Here is a 25,544-nt window from a genome sequence, read left to right as displayed (position 1 = left end):
GGAAGCATGGATAGCTGACACTTGTGCTCCGGTGTCCCTCCACGCGGTGACCTTCTTCCCGCCCACACTCACAGTTTCCCTCCGCTCCAAGGGTATCTGGGAGGTATCTGGGCCTGCGGACCTCTGGTGTGATCCCGGTGCAATGAACTGTAATCTGTTGGGGTTCTTGGGGCAGTTGGCCTTTACATGCCCCAGCTCGTTACATTTAAAACATTGTCCAGCTGACGGGTCACTGGGGCGAGGTGGGTTGCTGGAGAACGGGGTGGTGGGATGATAAGGGGTCTGGAGGGTTCTTTGGGAGGTAGGTGGGGCTTTGGGTGGTCCCCAGTGATAGGGTGTGGTCTGGGGTTGTCCCTTCTGGTCTCCGCTCCAACTGCGACCAGTTTTCTTCTTCTCTGCCACCTCCACCCATCTGGCTCCAATCTCTCCTGCCTCGATTACAGTTTTGGGCTTCCCATCGAGGATGTATCTTTCTATTTCCTCAGGAACACCCTCTAAGAATTGTTCCATTTGCATTAGGAAGAGCAAATTTACTGGAGATTCAACACTTGCTCCTGATATCCAGGCATCCCAATGTTTCACAATGTGGTAGGCATGTCGGGTAAATGACATGTCTGGTTTCCACCTTAGGGCTCTGAACCTCTGATGAGACTGCTCGGGTGTTATCCCCATTCTGACTCTTGCCTTGGATTTAAACAGTTCATACTTGTTCATGTGTTCTTTAGGCATTTCAGCTGCCACCTCAGCTAAGGGTCCACTGAGCTGCGGCCTCAGCTCTACCATGTATTGGTCAGTAGAGATGTTGTACACAAGGCAGGCCCTTTCGAAGTTTTCTAGGAAGGCCTCAGTATCATCGCCTGCCTTGTAGGTGGGGAACTTTCTGGGATGGGGAGTGGTACCTGGAGAAGGATTGCTAGGGTTTGTTGGTATATTCTGCTGAGCCTTTACCTTCTCCATCTCCAGTGCATGCTTCCTCTCCTTTTCCCTCTCCTCCTCCACATGCTTCCTCTCTTCTTCCACATGCTTCCTCTCTTATTCCTTTTCCTCCTCCTTCAGCCGCATGAGTTCTGTCTTTCATGTTCCCTTTGTTTTTCCTTAGCCTGAAATCTGGCTAATTCCAGCTTTTGTCGAGCCGTGGATTTTGTCATCCTAACCTCTCTGTTTTTTAACTAACTTTACACCCGAAGTTTAGAAATAAACAAACAAAACTTGGCTGTAAAATTTTGCTGTGTTGGAATAGAATACCTATTCTCTGATAGTGATTGTCAGCCTACAGAAAAAGACAATTCCCTTGTCTCTGCTCTGGCCCCAAATCAAAGCAAAAAACCTCCAACTACTTGGAAACCTGCTTACCAGCAGCCCAAAAGAAAAAAAAAATCCTTTTCAAACTTGTTCTCCTTTTGAAAAAAAAATCAAAATCCTAAAAAAAAACCCCTGCCACTTTTGTCTCCAGGCAAATGGGTAGAACACCCCCCCTATTTACTTTTAGGGGGAAAAAAACCCTTCTGGTTTGGAAGACTGTGAATTTCCCTGCAGGAGTTAAGTACCCTGCCTCCAGGCAAAGAAAACCTGCAATTCACAAAGATAATCCCCTTTTGTCTCTCCTCTAGCTCCAAAGCAGAGAAAAAACAAGCTGCTTTCAGTTTCAGCTGCTTTCTGGACCTCTTTTCCAGCAGCCCCAAAGGAAAAAAATTTCCTTTTTAAAATCTGTATTTCTAGTTCAAAAAATCTCAAATTGATCTCAAAATGATTTCAGGTTAATCCCACCACTCTGCCACCATGTCAAGGTTCCTCCCCACACTCTGATCTCTAGGGTACAGATGTGGGGACCTGCATGAAAACCTCCTAAGCTTACTTTTACCAGCTTAGGTTAAAACTTCCCCAAGGTACAAATTAATTTTATCTTTTGTCCTGGGAATAACCACTGCCACCACCAAACTCTAACTGGGTTTACTGGGAAACGTCATTTGGACATGTCTTTCCCCCCAAAATCCTCCCAACCCTTGCACCCCACTTCCTGGGAAAGGTTTGGTAAAAATCCTCACCAGTTTGCATAGGTGACCACAGACCCAAACCCAAGACAATGAAAAAGCATTCAGTTTTCTTACAAGAAGACTTTTAATAGAAATAGATGTAAATAGGAGTAAAGGAATCACCCCTGTAAAATCAGGATGGTAGGTACCTTACAAGGTAATTAGATTCAAAACATAGAGAATCCCTCTAGGCAAAACCTTAAGTTACAAAAAAGACACACAGACAGAAATAGTCATTCTATTCAGCACAATTCTTTTCTCAGCCATTTAAAGAAATCAATCTAATGCATACCTAGCTAGATTACTTACTAAAAATTCTAAGACTCCATTCCTGGTCTATCCTCGGCAAAGCAGCATACTGACAGAGAGACACAGACCCTTTTTTTCTCTCCCTCCTCCCAGCTTTTGAAAGTATCTTGTCTCCTCATTGGTCATTTTGGTCAGGTGCCAGCGAGGTTACCTTTAGCTTCTGAACCCTTTACAGGTGAGAGGAGTTTTCCTCTGGCCAGGAGGGATTTTAAAGGGGTTTACCCTTCCCCCTTTATATTTATGACAATCACTGTCATATCCAGGGACCAAAACGGCTAAAACAACACTGCAAACAAATATTTTTAAAGAGAATTGAAAAACGTTCTACCTGTTAGGACCTGTTCCTAGTACCGTAGCTATTGACATCACCAGCACCTAAACAGTGGAGGGAGCTGAATACCTTATATTGCTTTAGGCGATAATGATGCCAGTGAAAATACAAGACTCTGAATCCAGGACTTGGTGTAAATGAGGAACTAATCTTCCATTGCTTAGTTTTAAATTCCTGAAACAGTATATATTCTGCTAAGGATTAGGAATTTTTAAACACTAAATATTCAGTATATCATATATTAATATAAGTACATGAACTTACTTTTAAGATATACATTTGCTTTTAGTCCAAAGCTCTTTGAGACATGTTCTTTTCCTAAATTATTTTTACTAGACAAGTACTGAAGATAAAATGGACCAATACAAAATTTAAAACTACACAATCCTTCCAGCCAAAACATTCCCTTCTTTAAATGAACTTTTTGGCCCTGGAAGCTTGTGTGTTCTTTCTAATATACTTGTTGGTCCAATAAAATTGTTCACACTAGCTACCTTGTCCACATTTTCTGATTTTTCTACTTTGGTTTATATGTGCTTGCAATGTTCTAAAACTTGAACAATGAGTGAAAAAAGTAATGTTTTCATAGTACAGTATATATCCTTCAAACCACAAAAAATAAAAATATCACAAAACAGAAGGCCTAATGGGTTCTGAAACTAGTTTAGTCATCCCATTATCACTGGAGATGGGCCCAAACCAAAACCTTGAGTCCAAACAGCCTCAGACTTTGGGAAAGTTTTGATCCAGTGTCGAATGTTGCAGTTTGAGACCACGTCTAATTACAATAAGCCAAACGTAAGAAACATATGTAGGATCTGTTCCTGCTCTTATTGAAGTCAGTGGCAAAGCTCCCATTGGTTTAAAAAAAAGCAAAGATCAGGCTCAAAGTGTAAGTAAAGGAAACCTCTGAGAGAAATATATAGAAGAAAACTGCGGGAGGGGGGAATGGGAGGAGGGAATGGGACTTTCAATACAAGTCCAAATTTTCTGTTGAAAGCAAGCACTTACTGTGACATTTTTTGTTAGACAAAAAGCCAATTTTCTGTCAAAAAGAAGTTTAGATGGGAAATCTTCAACCAGTCCTACCCGTTATTATATATGGAAAAAGTGGTCTACATCCCCTGTTTATTTCTTGCAGAGATGCAGACTTTTTATAGTGTGTCCTTTAATTTTTAACCCACTGCCAGTTTAAATATTGTATCACTAACTAACTATCACTCTTACTTTTTTTTCTCTCTGGATTCTTGTATAGCCCCTTATATAGCATTTATTTTTAAGTTTCATGAGATCACCCTGGTGTTTATTCTTTCCAGTGAGAATAAGCCCAACTCAATTAACCTTTCCTCAAACAATTAACTTTTCCTCTTAATTTATATTTTTGAGATTCCATCTTCTTTGCTGCTGTGACAGCGTGCAAGGGAGCAAATGCAATATCAGGCAAGCAAGGCATTAACCTCAGCTCAGCTCCCCCTTACAAGGGTTATGGGGAATGACTATAAATTGTCTTTTGGGTACAGGTGCACAGGGAATGGAAGGTTTTTGAGAAGGTCAGGTTGAACACCCAGGGAATCAAAGGACTCAGTTATCTCCAATCTGGGGAGATTTCTGTTTCCTTTTCTAATTACGTTAATTTATTTTGCTTTCATGCTATGGTCCTTATTCCTTAAGGAACAGACTTTGCTGACTGCCTCTGCTTTTATTTCCTCATTGGGCATTCCTCCAGTTTATGGTTGCCCTACCTCAGACCCTCTCCAAGACAGGCATATCCTTCCAGTCGTGTAATAACCAGCATTGCATGGAGTTTGCCAGATGGAAATCTGAGGTCTAGTCTACACGCACTTTTTGTACCAATGTAAGACCATCAGAACATAAGAATGGCCTACTGGGTCAGACCAATGGACCAGCTAGCCCAGGATCCTCTCTTCTGACAGTAGCCAGTGCCAGATGCTTCAGAAGGAATGAACAGAACAGGGCAATTTATCAAGTGATCTATTCCCTTTCTTATTTGCTTTCTCCACGCCATTCACGATTTTATAGACCTCTATCATATCCCTCCTCCCCCCATAATAGTCTCTTTTCTAACAGTCGCAGTCTTTTTAATCTCTCTCCTTATCTGGAAGCTGTTCCAAACCCCTAATCATTTTTGTTGCCCTTCTCTCTACGTTTTCCAATTCTAATATATCTTTTTTGAGATGGGGTGACCAGAACTTCACAATATTCAAGGTGTGGGTGTACCATGGATCTATATAGTGGCCTTATGATATTGTATGTCTTATCTATCCCTTTCCAAATGGTTCCTAACATTCTGTTAGCTTTTTTGACTGCCACTGCATATTGAGCAGGTATTTTCAAAGAACTATGCACAATGACTCCAAGATCTCTTTCTTGAGTGGTAACAGCTAATTTAGACCCCCATCATTTTTGTATATATAGTTGGGATTATGTTTTCCAGTGTGCCTTACTTTCTATTTATCAACATTGAATTTCATCTCCCATTTTGTTGCCCAGTCACCCGGTATTGTGGGATCCCTTTGTAACTCTTCACAGTCAGCTTTGGACTTAACTAACTTGAGTAATTTTGTATCATCTGAAGACTTTGCCACCTCACAGTTCACCCCTGTTTCCAGATCATTTATAAATATGTGGAACAGCAGCAGTCCCAATACAGATCCTTGGGGGACCCCACTATTTACTTCTCTCCACTGTGAAAACTATTTATTCCTACGCTTGGATTCTTATCTTTTAACCAGTTACTGATTCCATGAGAAAATCTTCCCTCTTATCCCATGACTGCCTATTTTGCTTAAGAGCCTTTGGTGAGGGATTTGTCAAAGTTTTTCTGAAAGTCCAAATACACTATATCCACCGGATCACCTTTGTGCATGTATTTGTTGACCCCCTCAAAGAATTCTAATAGATTGGTGAGACATGATTTCCCTTTACAAAAGCCATGTTGACTCTTCCCCAATATATCGTGTTTATCTATGTGTCTGATAATTCTATTCTTTACTATAATTTCCACCAGTTAGCCTGGTACTGAAGTTAGGCTTACAGGCCTATAATTGCCAGGATTGCCTCTGGAGCCCTTTTTAAAAATCGGTATTACCACATTAGCTATATACCACTCAACTAGTATAGAGGCTGATTTAAACAATAGGTTACATACCACAATTAGTAGTTCTTAAGTTCCTTCAGAACTGTTGGGTGAATACCATCTGGTCCTGGTGACTTAATTTATCAATTTGTTCCAAAACCTCCTTTACTGAAACCTCAGTCCAGGACAGTTCCTCAGATTTGTCACCTAAAAAGAATGGCTCAGGTATGGGAATCTCCCTCATATCCTCTACAGTGAAGACTGATGCAAGGAATTCATTTAGCTTCTCCGCAACTACCTTGTCTTCCTTGAGTGCTCTTTAGAACCTTCATTATCCAGTGGCCCCACTGATTGTTTGTGAGGCTTCCTGCTTCACAAGGATTTTCCTACACTCCCCCATGGGGGTGTTTAAACCCCCCTCCCCCCGAATTTCCCCAACACCTCCCCAGTTTTGTGAACTAGTTACATGCAGTGTTGCCAATTTAGTGATTCTTTGGAAATTTGAATTGAAATTGAAACATGAAGACACACTTTAAAAGCATATACAGTGTATGATAAAGTACGTGTGTCTGAAAAAGTATAATAGATTTGAAAAGTATGAACATAGACTAGCTTCCTTATACAGCTGTTGTTTTTATGACCATGTCAGTGCATTCATTTCGGTGATGTTGACCAACCTAATAATTTCAAATTATGATTTGTAAGCAAAGTCTAAATGAGCTCTCCCTGACAGCTAGTGATGAGCTGGGGGCCGGGGGGAAAGGCTTCAGGACCAGACTGTATTTACATTCACACCTAATCTACTAGGTATCCAAAAAATAGAGCTGTGTTGCCCAAGTGATAGATTTTGGCTGGGGTTGGGTTACAAATCACTCGAATGTGCGGGGTAAAGAAATGTAGTTATTCTTATTGTATGAATAAAGGGCAGTAGAACTGTACTTAGCCTCTGCTGATTGAGGGCATCAAGAGAGAGGGTGGGGACAGGTGTTTTGCTTGATGGTCTGCCTGAGTCACAAGTACTATTTGACCACTGTTTAAAGACAGAGCTGATTAGGCTCCAAGGATAGTCTTTGTTCTGTTAAATGAGCCCTACAGCTGAAATCACTGATAATCAGTTCTAAGTGCTTAGACCTGCTGTGGGACAGTGTTTCTGTGGAAGAGATGGCCCAGTCTGCACTAGCAGCAAGGTTCCCTCACTGAGAGCTCAGCTGAAATCACTGACAGCTGGGTGGAACCTCAAGAGACCAACTCACAGAGGTCACAGTAGCAGGTGGCAGCAGAAGGTGACGGCGCAGGGCCATTGGCAACAGAGTGATGGAGTGAACAGTGGCACAACGAACAACAGTGGCCAGAGTGAACAGTGAACAGCTGGAGGAACGAGCAAGGTGCCTTCTTGCCCCCCACCTGGGAGGTGAACTCATGTGAAAGCACCTCTAAACTCTGAGTCTCCACTGACCAAGGACAACACCGGTGAGTGTTAATGAGGCTGTTACACAACACAGTTCATGTGAACAAACATGGCTGTGGCATCATACTTTCTATTTAGGCAAGAGGCACCACACACTACAAACTGGAGACCAGTGTTAAGTGCATTGTCGCTTGTTCATCCTGAAGTTGAACACTGGTTCCGAACAAGACCAGCAAATGCTCACTATCTTTCAGCAAGAAACTCAACTGGCTGGCAAGACACATGTGGTACAACAGTGAAAGACTCAACAGTTGAAAAAGTGAAGAACTCTCACCACATGCAAAAAAATTGCATACATGGCTGATGAATGCACCAATGCAAATGGTCATCTAGTATTAAGCTATTGTGTGGGTTATCTTGATGTCTGTGGTAGGTCAGTACATGCATTTTTAGATGTTCAAGTTATAGAAGACAGATTGGCTGCATCTGTGACAACCCACATCTTAGAAAAGTTAAATGCTTATCATCTGGACCCCAAACAGATGGCTGCTTGTGCATTTGATGAAGCTGCAAACTTCTCTGGAAGACATGGTGGAGCACAAGCTTTGCTCAGAGAAAAGTGTAACCCTAGTCTCTCCTATACACACTGCAGAGGCCATCTACTGCAGCTAGTGCTAGTACGAGCTGCAGACTCTTCAAAAGACATTTAAAAAGCTATAAATTTAATATCTTCATTATCTTCTTTTTTCAGCAAGAGTCCAAAAAGACTGAATACCTTGGAAAATATAGAAGATACACTGGGACTGAAGTTCAAATTAGTCCAACCTGGGAAAACCCTCTGGCTTTCTCATGAGCAATCTTTGGCTGTTGTCTTGAAATTACTCCAGCCATTATTACTGGCTTTGGAAAGTATCTACAGAGATGGGATGGATCTAAGGAGTGAGGCTGGTGGATTACTTTTGCTACTACATTCAGAGAAGACTATTGCCATTCTTTCTCTTTGTAAGTCTACTGTTGAAACCATTTGGGTCATTAAGCAATGCCATCCGGGTATCTGCCACAATAGTAATAGATCTTTGTCCAGCAATAGAAGCTATATTTGGATCAATCAGAGAGCTATCCATTGAAAAAGTACTGGAAGAAGCAAAGACTTCAGTCCAACAGTTGACTAATGAAGGCATTTATGTTGAATCCTTAAGTGAAGAGAACAAGAAGTGTTTGTTAAGATAACTGAAAAAGTACACAGACTTGATTCTTAAAAATCTACAACAGTGACTTCTAGATTCTACTCAACTTCTACGTAGCTTTTACAGATCCCTGTCCTATAAAACAGCGACAGTTGAGCGGAGTGAGACACTACCAGCAAAGGGGTTGCCATGTGCTCAGGACAGAATAGAGAATTTGAACACAGAGTGGAATATCATAAGACGAATGAATGAAGATTTGACTTCAACTTCTTTTTTTCATCACTAGTGGCTCAACCCGATCTTTATGCTATGTTTCCTGGGCTGAAAAAAAGTAGGAATTCATCTCTTGCTACTCCCAGTCACAACAGCTACAGTTGAGCGTTCTTTTTCATCATTGAATAGAATTTTGCGTTTTGAAAGAAGTCGCTTTCTGCCTGATAATGTGAATGAACTAATGAGCATATCAATTAAAGGAATGGAAGTACCAGACATATGAGAAGCCACCAAAGATGAATGCATTGCATTCAAGAAATTCATTAAAAGGGTAGTGCAAAATTATAACAAGAAACCAAGAAGGATGTTGATGTAGTGCTTCTTAGAAGGCTTGAGTAGCCAACCTTAATTTGTGTGATGATTTTAAAATCTAATAAAATGGTCATGAAACATTTTTCAGTTTTTACTATGGTGCCATACAGCCCACCTTCACCCTCATGGTCTCACCCCTCATTGGCCTGTAAATTTGAACCCCCACCCCCAACCCCCAATTTCAATTCCTGGGGGAAACACTGCTTCAGATGTACTTTAAAAAAAATGCTGTTAGTTTTTCTGTCTTTTGCTAGGTTTCAGAGTAACAGCCATGTTAGTCTGTATTCGCAAAAAGAAAAGGAGTACTTGTGGCACCTTAGAGACTAACCAATTTATTTGAGCATGAGCTTTTGTGAGCTACAGCTCACTTCATCGGATGCATACCGTGGAAGCTGCAGAAGACATTATATACACACAGAGACCATTAAACAATACCTCCTCCCACCCCACTGTCCTGTTGGTAATAACTTACTAAAGTGATCATCAAGTTGGGCCATTTCCAGCACAAATCCAGGTTCTCTCACCCTCCGCCCCCCCCCACACACACACACAAACTCACTCTCCTGCTGATAATAGCCCATCCAAAGTGACAACTCTCTATACAATGTGCATGATAATCAAGGTGGGCCATTTCCTGCACAAATCCAGGTTCTCTCACCCCCCACCCCCATACACACACAAACTCACTCTCCTGCTGGTAATAGCTTATCTAAAGTGATCATCAAGTTGAGCCATTTCCAGCACAAATCCAGGTTTTCTCACCCTCCACCCCCCCCCCCCCACACACAAACTTGGATTTGTGCTGGAAATGGCCCACCTTGATTATCATGCACATTGTAGGGAGAGTGGTCACTTTGGATAAGCTATTACCAGCAGGAGAGTGAGTTTGTGTGTGTGGTTTTTGGAGGGGGGTGAGGGAGTGAGAGAACCTGGATTTGTGCAGGAAATGGCCCACCTTGATTATCATACACATTGTGAAGAGAGTTGTCACTTTGGATGGGCTATTACCAGCAGGAGAGTGAGTTTGTGGGGGGGGGGGGGGGCGGAGGGTGAGAAAACCTGGATTTGTGCTGGAAATGGCCCAACTTGATGATCACTTTAGATAAGCTATTACCAGCAGGACAGTGGGGTGGGAGGAGGTATTGTTTTATGGTCTCTGTGTGTATATATAATGTCTTCTGCAGCTTCCACGGTATGCATCCGATGAATTGAGCTGTAGCTCACGAAAGCTCATGCTCAAATAAATTGGTTAGTCTCTAAGGTGCCACAAGTACTCCTTTTCTTTTTGTCTTTTGCTAGTTGCTCTTCAGTTTCTTTTTTGGCTTGCCTAATAATACTTTTACACCCGACTTGCCAGAGTTTGTTCCTTTTATTTTCCTCAGTAGGATTTGATTTCCAATCTTTAAAAGTTGTATTTTGGTCTCTAACCACCTTTTAATCTGTTGTTTAGCCATGGTGGTGGTCTTTTTTAACCCTTTTACTGTGTTTTTGTTTTTTCTCTTCTTTTTATTTTTTGTCCTCTTACTGTGTCACTATGTTGGTTGGGGTGTGACTTTATTACCAGTAGAGTTACACCAGTATAAAGGTGCCTGTAACGGTATAGCATATTCCCTTTCCTGTACAGGAATAAGCTGTAAGAATTAAGCATATTTATATGGGTACAGCTGTCTCCACACTAGGATAGTTAAAGTGGAACAACTTATGTTTCTAGACAAGGCCTTAGAAAGTATTTTTTCTATTAACTCTTTGTATTCCATCTCCCTACTAATACATGTTACAACCTTGGATCGTTTGTATGGGGCTCTTTCAGTAGAAGTTACAGTGTCCAGGGCAGATGATGAGCTGATTATTCCATTTTATTCATACTCTCTGTCATAAATATAAAGGGAAGGGTAACCACCTTTCCGTATACAGTGCTGTAAAATCCCTCCTGGCCAGAGGCAAAATCTTTTCACCTGTAAAGGGTTAAGAAGCTAAGGTAACCCTGCTGGCACCTGACCCAAAGTGGCCACTGAGGGGACAAGATTCTTTCAAATCTGGAGGGGGGAGAACAAAGGGTTTGGTCTGTCTGTGTGATGCTTTTGCCGGGAACAGATCAGGAATGCAGCCTCACAACTCCTGTAAAGTTAGTAAGTAATCTAGCTAGAAAATGTGTTACATTTTCTTTTCTTTAATGGCTTGTAAAATAAACTGTGCTGGAGGGAATGTATATTCCTGTTTTTGTGTCTTTTTGTAACTTAAGGTTTTGCCAAGAGGGATTCTCTATGTTTTGAATCTGTTTACCCTGTAAAGTGTTTGCCATCCTGATTTTACAAAGGTAATTCTTTTACCTTTTCTTTAAATAAAATTCTTCTTTTAAGAATCTGATTGATTTTTCATAGTTCTTAAGATCCAAGGGTTTGGGTCTGTGTTCATCTGTACCAATTGGTGAGGATTATTATCAAGCCTTCCGCAGGAAAGGGGGTGAAGGGCTTGGGGGGATATTTTGGGGGAAGACATCTCCAGGTGGTCTCTTTCCCTGTTCTTTGTTTAAAACGCTTGGTGGTGGCAGCATACTGTTCAAGAACAAGGCAAAGTTTCTACGTTGGGGAAGTTTTTAACCTAAGCTAGTAAGAATAAGCTTGGGGGTCTTTCATGCAGGTCTCCACATCTGTACCCTAGAGTTCAGAGTGCGGAAGGAACCTTGACACTCTCTCTCCCTGGGATTCCTGTTCCTTATGTTATACCCCAAAACAGTTATTTCACCCATGTCTTCTGTCCTAATCAGCCTGTACTGTATATGGAAGATATATGGCATCATTTTCCAGTATGGAAAAGTGCCTCTCCACAAGCCAGGAAATATACATCTTGAAGCCTTAAAGGATTAAATCTATTTTGGCAGTTAGTGTATACACACAAGAACGCCAAAAAATGTATAGCCATGGTGAAGTTTAACAAGCTTTCAGGTTAATATCATGTTCCCTTCCTTTCGTTCAGATTGTTTGATCCCCTCAAGAGGGATAAACTAGCCTAAGAAATTCTTTGGAAAAAAAATATTGTTCATAAACCACAAAAGAAACATAACTTTACAAATTCTCTGAAAGCCATCATTTGCATGTCTGTGACTGTGTTTTCCCCCAGCTCCCAAAGGCGTAGTCATTGTATACTAAGAAAACTTAGTGCTTTCTCATAACAACGGCATGTATCTTATGGTAATAATATATATTGGTCCATAAATATTCGGGATGGGAAAAATATTTGTAACATTTTATTTTGCAGTTGAGTTGTGGTGGGCAGAAGGTGGTGAAAGAAATTTGTCTCATTTAAAATTTGTTTAAAACTTCTGTGAAATTGGAGCAATTTTACAAATAGTTTTCACTATCTGGATGTTGCAAAAAACCCACTTTGATTGAAAATTCACACTTATGAATTCTGAAAAAGCTGCCAGAGGAGAAGGTGGCCTACAAAAGACACATGGTCTGTAGAAAAGTAAAGTGCCAGGAATCAGGAAGTCCTGAGTTCTGCCCTTAATATTTTGCACCTCTAAAACACAGTGACGCACGATTGAGCAGGCAAATATTATTTACTTCCATATGAGCAATATGGAAATGTTGGATCTAATTCTGCTTTTGTAACACACACACACACACCTCCTGGGTGTGGTGCTCTGTGGTGCCACAAGTACTCCTTTTCTTTTTGCGAATACAGACTGACACGGCTGCTACTCTGAAACCTGTCCCATCTAGTGGCACCAAGACCACATTGAGATTAATGAGTCTGTTCTACAGCCTTAGCTAACAGCCATATGGTTTTTAGCTCATGCAGTAGAGGCTCATGCACTAAGCTCCAGAGGTCCCAGATTCAATCCTGCCCGCTGCTGCCGGGCATCTGTCTGTCTTACACTCTCATTTGCAATCAGTATAAATGAAGAGGTTTCAGAGTAACAGCCGTGTTAGTCTGTATTCGCAAAAAGAAAACGAGTACTTGTGGCACCTTAGAGACTAACCATCCGATGCATCCGATGAAGTGAGCTGTAGCTCACGAAAGCTCATGCTCAAATAAATTGGTTAGTCTCTAAGGTGCCACAAGTACTCCTTTTCTTTTTATAAATGAAGAGTTATTTCACTAGAGCCATTGGGGTTGCCTTCATCGAAAGCTGGTGTACGTGAGATGAGAATAAGACTCAGTATTTATAAAGTCAGTCAATGGTATTTCACAGTGCAAGTCCATACTTGTATATGCTTTTGACATTATGCTGCTATGTCAATAGTGAGATTAGAATTTTAAGTCCCAGTCAAGTGAGGTAGTTAAATCTGTGCCTAATTTTAACCATATGAGTAGTCCCATTGACTTCAATTGGGACTGCTCATGTACTTAATGTTATTCATGTGATTGCCTTCTGATTGCCAACCTGATTGCCTTCTATGATGAGATAACTGGCTCTGTGGATATGAGGAAAGCAGTGGACGTGATATATCTTGACTTCAGCAAAATTTTTGTTACAGTCTGCCACAGGATTCTTGCCAGCAAGATAAAAAGGCATGGATTGGATGAATGGACTATAAGGTGGATAGGAAGCTGGCTAGATCGTCAGGCTCAATGGGTAGTGATCAGCGGCTCAGTGTCTAGTTGGCAGCTGGTAACTTGGCAGCAGAGTGCCCCAGGGGTCATCCTGGGGCTGGTTTTGTTCAACATCTTCAATAATGATGTGGATGATGGGATGGATTGCACTCTCGGCAAGTTCATGGATGACGTTAAGCTGTGGGGAGGGGTAGATATGCTGGAGGGTAGGGATAGGGCCCAGAGTGACCAGGACAAATTGGACTATTGGGCCAAAAGAAATCTGATGAGGTTCAACAAGGACAAGTGCAGAGTCCTTCACTTACGACGGAAGAATCCCATGGACTGCTACTGGCTGGGGGCCGACTGGCTAAGCAGCAGCTCTGCAGAAAAGGACCTAGGGAGTACAGTGGACGAGAAGCTGGATATGAGTCAACAGTGTGCCCTTGTTGCCAAGAAGGCTAACGGCATATTGAGCTGCATCAATAGGAGCATTGCCAGCAGATCAAGGGAAGTGATTATTCCCCTCTATTTGGCACTGGTAAGGCCACATCTGGAGTACTGCATCCAGTTTTGGGTCCCCCACTACAGAAAGGAGGTGGACAAATTGGCATAGTCCAGCGGAGGGCAACAAAAATTATTACGGGGCTGAGGCACATGACTTATGAGGAGAAGAGGAGGGAACTGAGCTTATTTAGTCTACAGAAGAGAAGAGTGAGGGGGGGATTTGATAGCAGCCTTCAACTACCTGAAGGTGGGTTCCAAAGAGGATGGAGCTCAGCTCTTCTCAGTGGTGGCAGATGACAGAACTAGAAGCAATGGTCTCAAGTTGCAGTGGGGGAGGTCTAGGTTAGATATTAGGAGAAACTATTTCACCAGGAGAGTAGTGAAGCACTGGAATGGGTTACCTAGGGAGATGGTGGAATCTCCATCCTTAGAGGTTTTGAAGGCCCGGCTTGACAAAGCCCTGGCTGGGATGATTTAGTTGGGCTTGGTCCTGCTTTGAGCAGGGGGTTGGACTAGATGACCTCCTGAGGTCTCTTCCAACCCTAATCGTCTATGATTCTATGATTAAGTACCTTGCTGAATCAGGATCCCCAAGGAGACCCTCAGCCAGAGAGATTTAAGAGGACCTTGTTAAACATGTTGGGCATTTTGAATCCTAAGCAAAGACCCAAGTGGAGTCTGGATGTCTGCTTCCAAGTACATGTCTATAAATGCGCAAGGCATGAATTCACTGGATATTCCTCATACTATCTGATATTTGGGAAAGAAATTAGACTGCCTGTGAGTTTGTGTTTTGGAGTATCTGCTAAGGGAGTTTATCTCGAAACCTCCCTCCAGTTGTTACCCGGGGTTCTTTCAACCCAAAGCTCTTGGTAACGTTTACTCTGTGTGAGGTGGTGTCAGGAAATAAATCAGTGGATACACAGCCGTCCGACCGATATATGGCTGGCACAAACAGGACAACACAAGAGTGCTTTCACTTAAAGCTAAACTTTACATAGTCTCAAGCACTAACACACATCCATAAAAGGTTAGTAAAACACCCCCCAACCATTGATAATTACCAAAGCTGAGTGTGGCTCTCAAGTGGCACAGTGGCAGGCTTCTGGTGGCCAAATCTTCCGTCTGCTGGTGGGGACTGCAAGAAGTATCCAGAGGGAGAGTCCAAAAAGAGTCCAACTACCTCAAACTTTTCCCCCTTATTTATACATTGTAATAGAATGACATGTCCCTTAAAGAAAACTTGTTAAGTAAGCAGTTTCGATAGTTAAGCAAAAGGTTACTTCTGATTATCGATTAACCAGGTGTGGGTTTTTCCAGAGTTTGCAGCCTTGAGGCCCCAACAGACATTCCTGGGGCACATCCTGCTCTTCAAAAATGTATGTATCAGCCACTTCAACACAATTCTTACCAGGAAGGATGCGGGGTCAAGCTGCCCTTTCTGTGGCACCCAAAAAACCCCCTCCCCTCTGGCCGTGGTTAAGCTAAGCCTGCTGACTTGGCTAATTTACAGCCTTGACTTGGCTGCTTTTAGCAATAAGCCATAGTGGTTTCAGACACTTTACTGGTTTGCCAAAGTCTCCCCATATACAGTTTGTCACTCAACTGACAGAATAATTGAAAAAAGCCGATAAAAATAACAACAGACACCACAAAGAAGACAGAGGAGTCCAGCAAAGCCAGCTATGATACCCACATGAGGCATCAAGCCCTACAGCCCAGCGACTGGATCCTGATATGGAATTTTGGACTCCAGTGAAAGCGCAAGACTGCTGACCATTGGAAGGCTGAACCCTACTTCACAGAAGACAAGTTGCCACACCTTCCTGTCTACAAAGTTCAGCCCTTGGAGGGGAGAGGGCATAACAAGACTCTCCAAAGAGTTGCCAATTGGAGAGCTAGTCGCTAATACTAACACTGCCTTACCACCTCCTGTCCAAAGATCTCCTGTCACTTGGAGAAGGAAGAAAGATAAGAGAATCTTGTTGTCTCCAGTGCTATCTCCCAATATAGCTCATTCAGCTTCACACAAGGAGGAATCTCTTGCTTCTGATTACAATAATGAGTGTAGTTATCCACGTGGAGCATTAATATAAGAGCACCCCTCACACACACACACATTTGTTCTGGTGGGACTAGCACCCTGGAGAACCTGAAATCCCAGATCCAGAAGAACCCCCTGTAACACACCAGGGTATAAGCAGTGTAACCTCGTGGTCCGAATAGGAGTCTTGCCTAGTGGTCAGAGTAGAACCAAAGGGCAGAACTGGAGACATGGTCAGAAGACAAGCCAATGGTCAAAGCCAGGAGTCAAGGGCCGGAACAGAGCAAAAGGGCAGAGCTGGAGTCATGGTCTGGAGACAAGCCGATGGCTGCAGTCGGATATTAGGAGTCCTGAGGCAGGTAGGGACTAGGGCTGGAATAGAAGCAGGCATGGGTTGGAGCAAAGTCTGGTACAGGAAGTAGTTCTGGAAGATCTGCAGGTGTGGAAGACATTGAGCAGCCACTGTGTTATTGTTGCTACAAGGCTTAAATGGTAATGTTTTGGCCCTTCTGTCCAGTTAGGGAGCACAGCCCACTTAGTGAGAATTTATTGGGCCCAGCAGAGCTCACTGAGTTGCTAGGCAACAATGCCCAGAGTCAGCTGAGTTCCTGACACCTCCAATACCTGCCCAGTCCATCCTTGATGCATCTAGGCATGAGCTGAACCATCTAGCCAAACTCTTCATACCCACCCAGAATCTAGAAGGAGCAGCCACAGATAGAAAGGAAAGGCCTAGAAAGGGAGAAGTTGCCGAGTCAGGCATGAAGCCTGAGGTAGGAAGTGCACACCTTACTGCCACCAAAGATCCATCAGTACCCAGGTGCACTGGCTAAGAGGAGATGCCCATCATCCAATTAACCTATGACTCCCCTGGTGTTTCTTCTAATGTGCCTCTTCTTGTGACCCATAAATGTGTGTCAGAAGTGTTCTGCCCACTGTTGGCATCCCCTCTACATTGTCCTCAAGTTTCATTAGGACACTGTATTGGGGTGCACTAGCGTTATTTGTATTATGTATTATTTTGTGTGTATACTGAAGTTCTTGACAGGGACATTAAGTTTCCCAGGCAGGGGAGGGTGTTTGTAGAGTCTGCCAGCTCCTGGAACTTAGACAGGAACTTGGAGTTTGCCCAGCTCCTGGAATTCTGGACTGACTAACTAGGAGGTTCTACCCCATAGACTACAACAATAATGGCTACCAGAGCTCTTTGACACCATTTCCCAGCTGCTAAGAGTAAGGGGTGGGGACGGAATGGAATAAAAACTCCTGCTGAGGCCAATAGAGAGACTTCGGTGTGGGGTAATATGGTCAGGAAGGTTGCTGGGCCAATGATGAGCCAGGGCTGCTCTGACCCTCAATGGGTGAAGACATCCTGACTCAGAGACAAAGACATTAGTTTTACTTTTGAACCTTGAGTTTGGGAGCTGAGAGAGAAGCAGAACAGCTCAGGGAGTCTCTGCTTAGGTCCCAGGGCCTACACAGGGAATCTTTGATCTGCTGTGGGATCTAGTGCATGGCTCAGGCAGGTCCAGCTTGCAAGACCAGTGTCTGGAGTGGCAGAGATCTGACCCAGATCAGGGAGCAAGGGGAGGGCCCCCACACCTGCAAGCAGGACCAGAAATTTTGCCCCCAGTGCATAGACCTCATAAAAGATGGTCTGTCTTTTGGTAATCGTAAATTAAAATATCAAATAATGCAGTATGGAATCGCTTATACAAACTTACATACAGTATATGCTATACTATTGGCACTGTACATGGTTAATAATTATGTATAACAGGGTAGCTGGCCCCTTAATTGAAATCAGGCCCAGCTTTCCTGTACCAGTCCGGGTGTGCCCTAGTTTGATGTAATGAGGACAACAGGACTGGCCCCAGAGTTATAAATGAGAGACAGCCCCAAGGCAAGGGAGAGTCCAGAGCCCAGAGTGAATCCAGAGCTCAGGAGAAGACCACCACCACTGGTCTGCGAGCTTAATAGAGGAGATGGCCCTGAAGGAGGGAGCTGTGAGAGTTCCCTGGTTTAGCAGTGGAGCCAGATCAGGCTAGTGAAATCAGAAGGAAGAAAGGCAGTCAGGGGGCAGGCCCACCAACAGGGAGGGGCAAACGGGGCAATTGCCCAGGGTCCCAGGCGATTTAAAAAGGCTCCAGAGGTGATCCTGGCAATCATAGGCCAGTAAGCCTAACTTCAGGCAAATTGGTTGAAACATATTCATAAATTATCTGGAAATGGGTAAACAGTGAGATGGCAAAGTTGGCAGATGACACAAAACCACTAAAGATAGTTAAGTCCAAAGCAGATTGTGAAGAGGTACAAAGGGAAATCACTCAACTGGGTGACTGAGATATGACAGAGGTCTGTAAAATCATGAATGTTGTGGAGAAAGTGAATAAGGAAGTGTTGTCTACCCCATCACACACCACATGAACCAGAGACCACCCAATGAAATTAATAGGCAGTAGGTTTAAAACAAACATGAGGAAGTACTTCACACAACTGACAGTCAACCTGTAGAACTGGTTGCCAGGATCTGTCGTGAAGGCCAAAACTATAACTGGGCTCAAAAAACAATTAGATAAATTCATGGAGGATAAGTCCGTCTGTGGCTATTCGTCAAAATGGTCAGGGATGCAACTGTACTCTCTGGGTGTCCCTAAATCTCTGACTGCCAGAAGCTGGGACTGGACAACAGGGGGATGGATCACTCGATAATTGCTCTGTTCTGTTCATTCGCTCTGAACCACCTGGTACCAGCCACTGTCAGAAGACAGGATACTGGGCTAACTGAACCACTGCTGTGACCCAGTGTGGCCATTCTTATGTTCTTACTGTTTGGCTGTTTGGACTGTGCTGGGGAATTCTGGATCATGATTGTGGGACTTTTGTAATAAATTAACCCAGCAAAGGGTTATTAATATGTGGAAAGCTCTCGTGTAGAGTTAGTGGGGACTCAGTCAAGAAAGGGCTAACTGAGGCAGGTGTACCAGTCATGGTGTGGCCTACTACAGGCAGGTGCCCCAGGAACGGGTCACCTTCTCGTTTTATTATATTTTGTTAGTAAATTAACACCATACTAAAACTTTTAATTATCCAACTTTAATTCAGTTTGAAAAGTCACCAAAAGACTTGATTTTTTTCTTGTTTTGTTTTTCGTTATTTCTATACTGGTATGAATGATTTTCTTCTAACTCAAGCCCTAATTCTGTAAACTCACACATGTAGTCCAACTGAAATCCATAGGACTACTCACATGAGTAAAGTTACTTATGTGCAAGTGTTTGCAAAATTGGTTTCGGCTTGTAACTCTATGGTTTTATTAATTAGTCTAATGCTAATGTTCTGTTTGGAATATACAGGAAAAAATGTTATTTGAGCATGAAAGGCAAAATTCAAAAATGGCTCAACTAATTTACTCAAACTTGCTGAAAAAATGTACCTTTGAGATGAGACCAAGCATGGAATATGTTAGCTGCAGAGGAGCTAATTTGAAAAGTTCTGAGCAATTAAAAGTGAGTGGAAGGGTTAGAATAAAATCTGTATGCCAACCTTAACTGTAGTGGCTGCTTCCTAACCCCAGTGCCTAAGGGTCTGACTCGACTACTCACATGAGTAAATGTTGCACTTACTCTTGCATATCATCCCACTGATTTCAGTTGGACTTCCAGTGAGGGAATGCTCATGTTAGTATGAGCTGTAGGATAAGACATTTGGGCACTGAAACAGTTAATACTATATGAGATGGGTCCATAATATACTGAAAATCATACACTTAATGCCACACTCTCACAGTAACCATGAGAGACACCCTTAAAAACATTGTTTAAAGGGTGGCAAAAGAACTTTGCAGCTTGAAAAATGAAACTGTTCATTACAAATTAAGTCTGACTGGCTTCAGTAGACCTGATTCAGTTATTCTGAGTCATCAAGTGAAAACAAGCGATTTGCCATCTGGTAATTACCTTTGGGGCTGAGGTGTAAATCCCTGTTCCTTAATTTTACCCCCTTTAAGAAAACATTTTCTCATAGGTGGTCCAGATGGTGAGATGCCTTTAAACAATGAATAGAGGTGACCAGTGATATGAGGCCCCAGTGCAACAGGAAGTCACTATGGAAAATGCACTAAGGGAGGGATAGCTTTCGTTTCTAAATGGCTCGTAAGACAGCTGACAAGTGGCTGCTGGAAATGAAAGATCTATAACTGATGGCACAGTTATCCTGCACGAGGCATTCCCCTTCTTATTTTGTTGGAGGCAGTAGATAGGGATGGGAATAGGCATATACAAAAATGGTTGGCATTGTTGTTAAGGTCGCTTATATAAATAATCAACACCACACACTTTAAATGTCACTGTAGACTGTGGTTCTGATTAAATGACAATCATTTACAGTTTTTCTCTCCCTTTGGTACAGACTGATATTCCTGTTTACTTTAAGGATTTAAGTTAAAGAGTCTACTGGACATCAAAGCCAGTTAAATAGGAGTAAGAAATAATATTATTTCAGAGGCTATTTAGTCACTGTATCTGTAGTGCTTTACTATAAGAGGATGGTGTCTTCCACTTACTCTCAAGTTTAAATGTAGCCAGAGGCTAAATTAGGTTACTTGAGCAGGGAGGCTGTTGTTTCTCAAACCATGTCACCACCACTTTGAGGAATTCTTGCAAGATGCCAAACAGCTCAACATGGGTTTCTTAATATTTTTGTTAATAGCAGCTCCCATACACTGCCCTTGAGCGGCTTTACCAAGATTAATGCATGAAGTTTCACAACCTCCCAGTGAAGTAGGCAAGTATCATCTCCTTTTTTCCATTGAGGAAAATCAAGCATGTGGGGTAGAGAGAATTTTTTTTTTATTTGCTCTGCAGTTCACCTTTCTCATCACATAGGAGCTAGCTTACTAGATTGATTGATTTTTAGAAAACTACCATGTCCCTATTTTCCTTACCATTCAGGTGACTGATATCCAAGCAGAAAACGATGCAGCACTGACATGTCTTGATAAGTGAGTTTCTATAATAGAGAGGTAAATAAATATATTAAAAATCTGCTCTCATAGGGTGTGAACCCCAAAGCTCAAGGCCCATTGCATTATATAAATGTTAGGACAATATGCAGGAGTTTTAAAAAATTGTTCAAAGGTAGCATGAGAATCCAGGGTTGGTTGAAACTGACCACCTAGTTGTGACGTACCTAAGTCTCCAGAAATAGAAAGGGAAGAGTTCTGCCAAAGTCACACTACCCATACAGCCCTTACTCATCAACCAATGCAAGTACCACCAACGACAACAAATTAAAGTAAGAAACCATTATAATTCCCCCATGCGTTCACTGATAGTTGGCTTTCAAAGATAGGAAAGGTGATGTTAACAAAACTGCTTCTTGGGAAAGAAAACGTTTACATCCATTTTTCTCTTATAGATAGCAGCAAAAATAAGCTAAATGCATCGGTAGTGAGTATATTTTAAAACAAACAGAGTATACCAACTTCTATAAGAACAGATAGTCAACAGGGCTTGAAAAAAAAATGGTTTCCATGGAGATTAATTTAACCCAAACTGAATATTTTATTTAAGGCTCCATTGTAAATATAGTCTCCCGCCCCCAAATTAAAGCCATGTGACGTTCAGATGTCATTTTCCAAAATGCTAAAGTCAAATAAAATGTACAGTTAGTTGAAACTTTAATGCCTAACTTGGCATTCATTCTGCTCCGAAACCATCTGCTAACTTTCTATTTGTTATTTGTAATAAATAGCAATATTTTCCCTTTATATTCAGGGAGTTTTTTAAAATAAATAACACCCACAAATGGGGGAAAGCAGCATGAGTGCCAAATAGGATTGTGATCTTTTCAGTGTGCAGTGTTCCATATAGATTAGCTGCAGGAAGTGCCATACCACATCACACTAATGGTCTTTTTAGTCCGGTATCTTGCCTCTGACTGATGCTTCAGAGAAGATGCAAGAAATTCTACACTAGTTATGGACTAACTTGCTGGTAATAGAGGTTTCCTCTTAGTCCCCACCAGTCAGTGGCTGGTTTGTACCCTTTACACATTTTATCCTCTCATAACTGTAGCTGTTCTTATTAGTAGAAAGGTCTAATCCTTTTTTCATCCCAAGATCTCAGCTTGTGTCAGTGAGCACTACAGGTTAATTATACACTGCTTAAAAGAAGTATCTCCTTCAATCTTAAAAGTGTTGCCCTTTAATGAAATGTTATGTCCCCCTCTACAGTACAACTCCAATCAAGCAACGCTGCTTGTTAAATAGCTTGCATCTCTAGAACCCCAAATTGACAGAACAAGCCACATTTCTGTCTATTCAACCGCCAGCTATATATGTGGCCTTCATCACCATATCATCTGATTTACACTAGCCACTTCAACCTTTTCCTCTATTGACCCCAAAACAAACCACTTTTTTCTGCCATAATGCACCCAATCCTATAATCATTTGTGGCAAAAAAAATTGGGCATTGAGTGTCACAGTAAGAAGTTGCAGGTGGTTTGGGGCGGTGTGGAGGCAGGATCATCACCAGAACAAACTGCATGTTGAAATGCAACTATATTGCACACAAACATATTTGAAATTTAGCCCTGTGAACCTGTGGACTGGTCACGATGTAGTATGATTTTTACTTTACAATTATGGCCAGGTGCTCAACTAGTGTAAATCAGCATAGCTCCAGTTACTTCAGTGGAGCTATGCCATTTACCCCAGCTGAGGGTCTGCCCCTTAATATAGCACAGTAGAATCTTAACAGTGACCTTGGAGGTGTTAAGGCAGAATAACTTCCCACATGCATGGAATGTGGGACAGTGAGATGTGCCAATCTGCTGGGATAGTGGATATCAAAACATATGAGGTCACTATTAAGGTGTTACATTGGATGCAAGTTTGGTGAAGGTGTGGGGATCTATTGCCTTGAGGTATCTGTTGGAGATGGAAGTGTAAGCCTTATATGAAACATTGAAGTGTGTTGTCAACACCACTGTAGGCAATCCAAAAGGTGGAAAGGAATACAGAAGTCTTTCCCTTTAACTTCTTATTTTTATACTTTTAAAGTTTGGGGTAAACGGAGTGTGTCCATTGCAAACTTAACTGTCACTAATGTAGTTTGTATTTGGTAATGTATACATATTTTATTTATTTAGGTCCCAATAAAATGTCCCAATAGAAGTCTTTGAAAGAAATTGGGACTCTGAGGGCAATATCTTCATTTGGCAAAATAAAACAACGCTGCAGAGTGTACATTGAAAGAAAGATCACTGATGATCATTGTTTGCAAATGAGAAATACTTTAGAGGCTTTCAGAAATGCAGGGGTTATTCAGTCATCCAAAAGAAATAATCATAAACCACATTTCTTTAAAACAAAACTGACAAAGTAAACAACATTGAGTAATTTATCTAGTGTTGCATCATTTGACATTTCATTTTCCTCCTGTTTAAAGGAAAGTTGAAATGCAGGCTTTGTAGGTCACCTTCTCCTGGTTACAAAGCCCTTTCTTGTCTATAGTGAAGTTACAGTTCATAATCAAACACAGTTCCCAAATCAGACACTGATATGACACTACATTGTGTTTTCTGTTTTAGCCAGTACAATAATAGGAGTCATTATTATGTATATTGCAATGGTACCCAGAATGAGCTGGAGGCGTGGAGGCTTCCAGTCTAAAAGAAACATACTAGTCCTTGACCTGAAAAGCTTACAATCTAATAAGACAAAATGTTTGCCTTCATTAGCACAATGTGTCAGCAATGGGTGAAGTTGAAGCAATACTGAATAGAGTTGATCTGTCAGCACAGCCAAGGACAATCTGTGCTATTTCAGAAAATATAATTAAATGTAGGGCTGGCCAGAAAACAAGAATTCTGTTTAATGAAAAATTTTGAGGTTTCAGAATTTATTTTTGTTCTACAGCAGAACAAACCTGAGATCTTTTTAAATATGTCATGAAAACACCAACCAAATACTAGTCAATAGGTTGGCAGTTAGGGAACCCACCTGGGATGTGGAGAGCCATGTTCAAATCCCTGCTCCATACCAGAAAAGGGACTCAAACTTGGGCTTTCCATAGTTCAAGTGAGTGCCCTAACACCATAATTTGGCTAATGGCTATTCAGGGGTAGGTGTCTCTCTCGTTTTCCATCCTGGATCTGAGAAACCTTCCTGATGAAATGTTCATTGAAACAAATCAATGAAATGTTTATTTTGGTGAATCAGCAATCTCTGATGAAAAAACATTTTGTCAAAAAATTCCTGACGAGTTCTGAGGAGTCTAGAAGGACGTCAGCCAGCTCTGCAAGCATTTTCAGACCCTCCAGTGAATCTGTGGGTTAAATCGCATTTGATTTGCTGCCATTCTCCATTCCCTGTGTGCTGGGGAAGGAAAGCCAATCAGAACACTAACGGGCTCACACTCCTCACACTAACGGGCTGGGAATGCTACTGGAGCACTCAGCCCTCCCCCATCAGAGTTGGCCGGGATGTCCCTGGTCCTGCCTTTCTGTCCAAACCCTGAGGATGAGTGTGGTGAAGAGCTGCCAGTTCTGGTCCCCTAACCCTAGGTGTGATGCACGGAGTTATCTTAACTCAATAAGCAGTGACCAGTAAAGTTGAATTCCACTGTATTTATTTCCATGAGGCTAAATCCAACTCTGAGTCTTTCCACTGACTTCAGTGGGCCTTGTATCTTGTCCATACCAGCTTGAACCTAAAGTTAAATCTACATGTGAGGAGTAACATTTTAATATGAGTGGTGTCATGGGTATTATATTAATATATATTAATTTTTTTTAAATATTAGATTGCCAGGATTGGTGTTTGCAGGGTCCTGATAACACAATTCAAGAGTTTGGGTGTACTCCAGGAATGGTTGATCAGAGCCTAAATGTTGCATTATTTGTTTGTATTGCAAATGCAATGTGCAGAATACACCTTACAGTACAACTTCCATTATCTAAGCCTCAATTACCTGAAACATCTTGTTGTCCAAAGTAAGGTCAAGTCCTCCAGTGTCTATTAATTACTCCGAAAATGCCCTCAGTTACCCCAGAAACACTGGTTTCAGAGTAACAGCCGTGTTAGTCTGTATTCGCAAAAAGAAAAGGAGTACTTGTGGCACCTTAGAGACTAACCAATTTATTTGAGCAGAAACCAGAAACACTGATCATCTGAATTTATTTGGTGAAAAGAAATTGCACTGTGTTATAATCATTGTATTTTTTGTGCATTGAAATCTTGGGCAAGTTATTGTTTGATATTTCTTTTCCCCACACACTTCACCCAGTCCTAGCAAATGCAAATGTACAATATCATTCCTTATAGTAAATATGTGGTAACTTTATTGTCTTCACCCTAGCAAGTAACTAGATGAATGGCAGTGGTGGATGATTCTATAAGAGAAACGCCCAAAAGGGGGTCTGTGATAAGCTAGCCAATGAAAACTGAGCACAGCACTGTTTAAAATCATCTAAACTTTTTCCATTAACATGAAACAT

This window comes from Lepidochelys kempii, chromosome 2, assembly GCF_965140285.1.
Source record: "Lepidochelys kempii isolate rLepKem1 chromosome 2, rLepKem1.hap1, whole genome shotgun sequence".
In the NCBI taxonomy this organism is placed as follows: domain Eukaryota; kingdom Metazoa; phylum Chordata; order Testudines; family Cheloniidae; genus Lepidochelys; species Lepidochelys kempii.
This window is presented reverse-complemented; position numbering follows the sequence as displayed.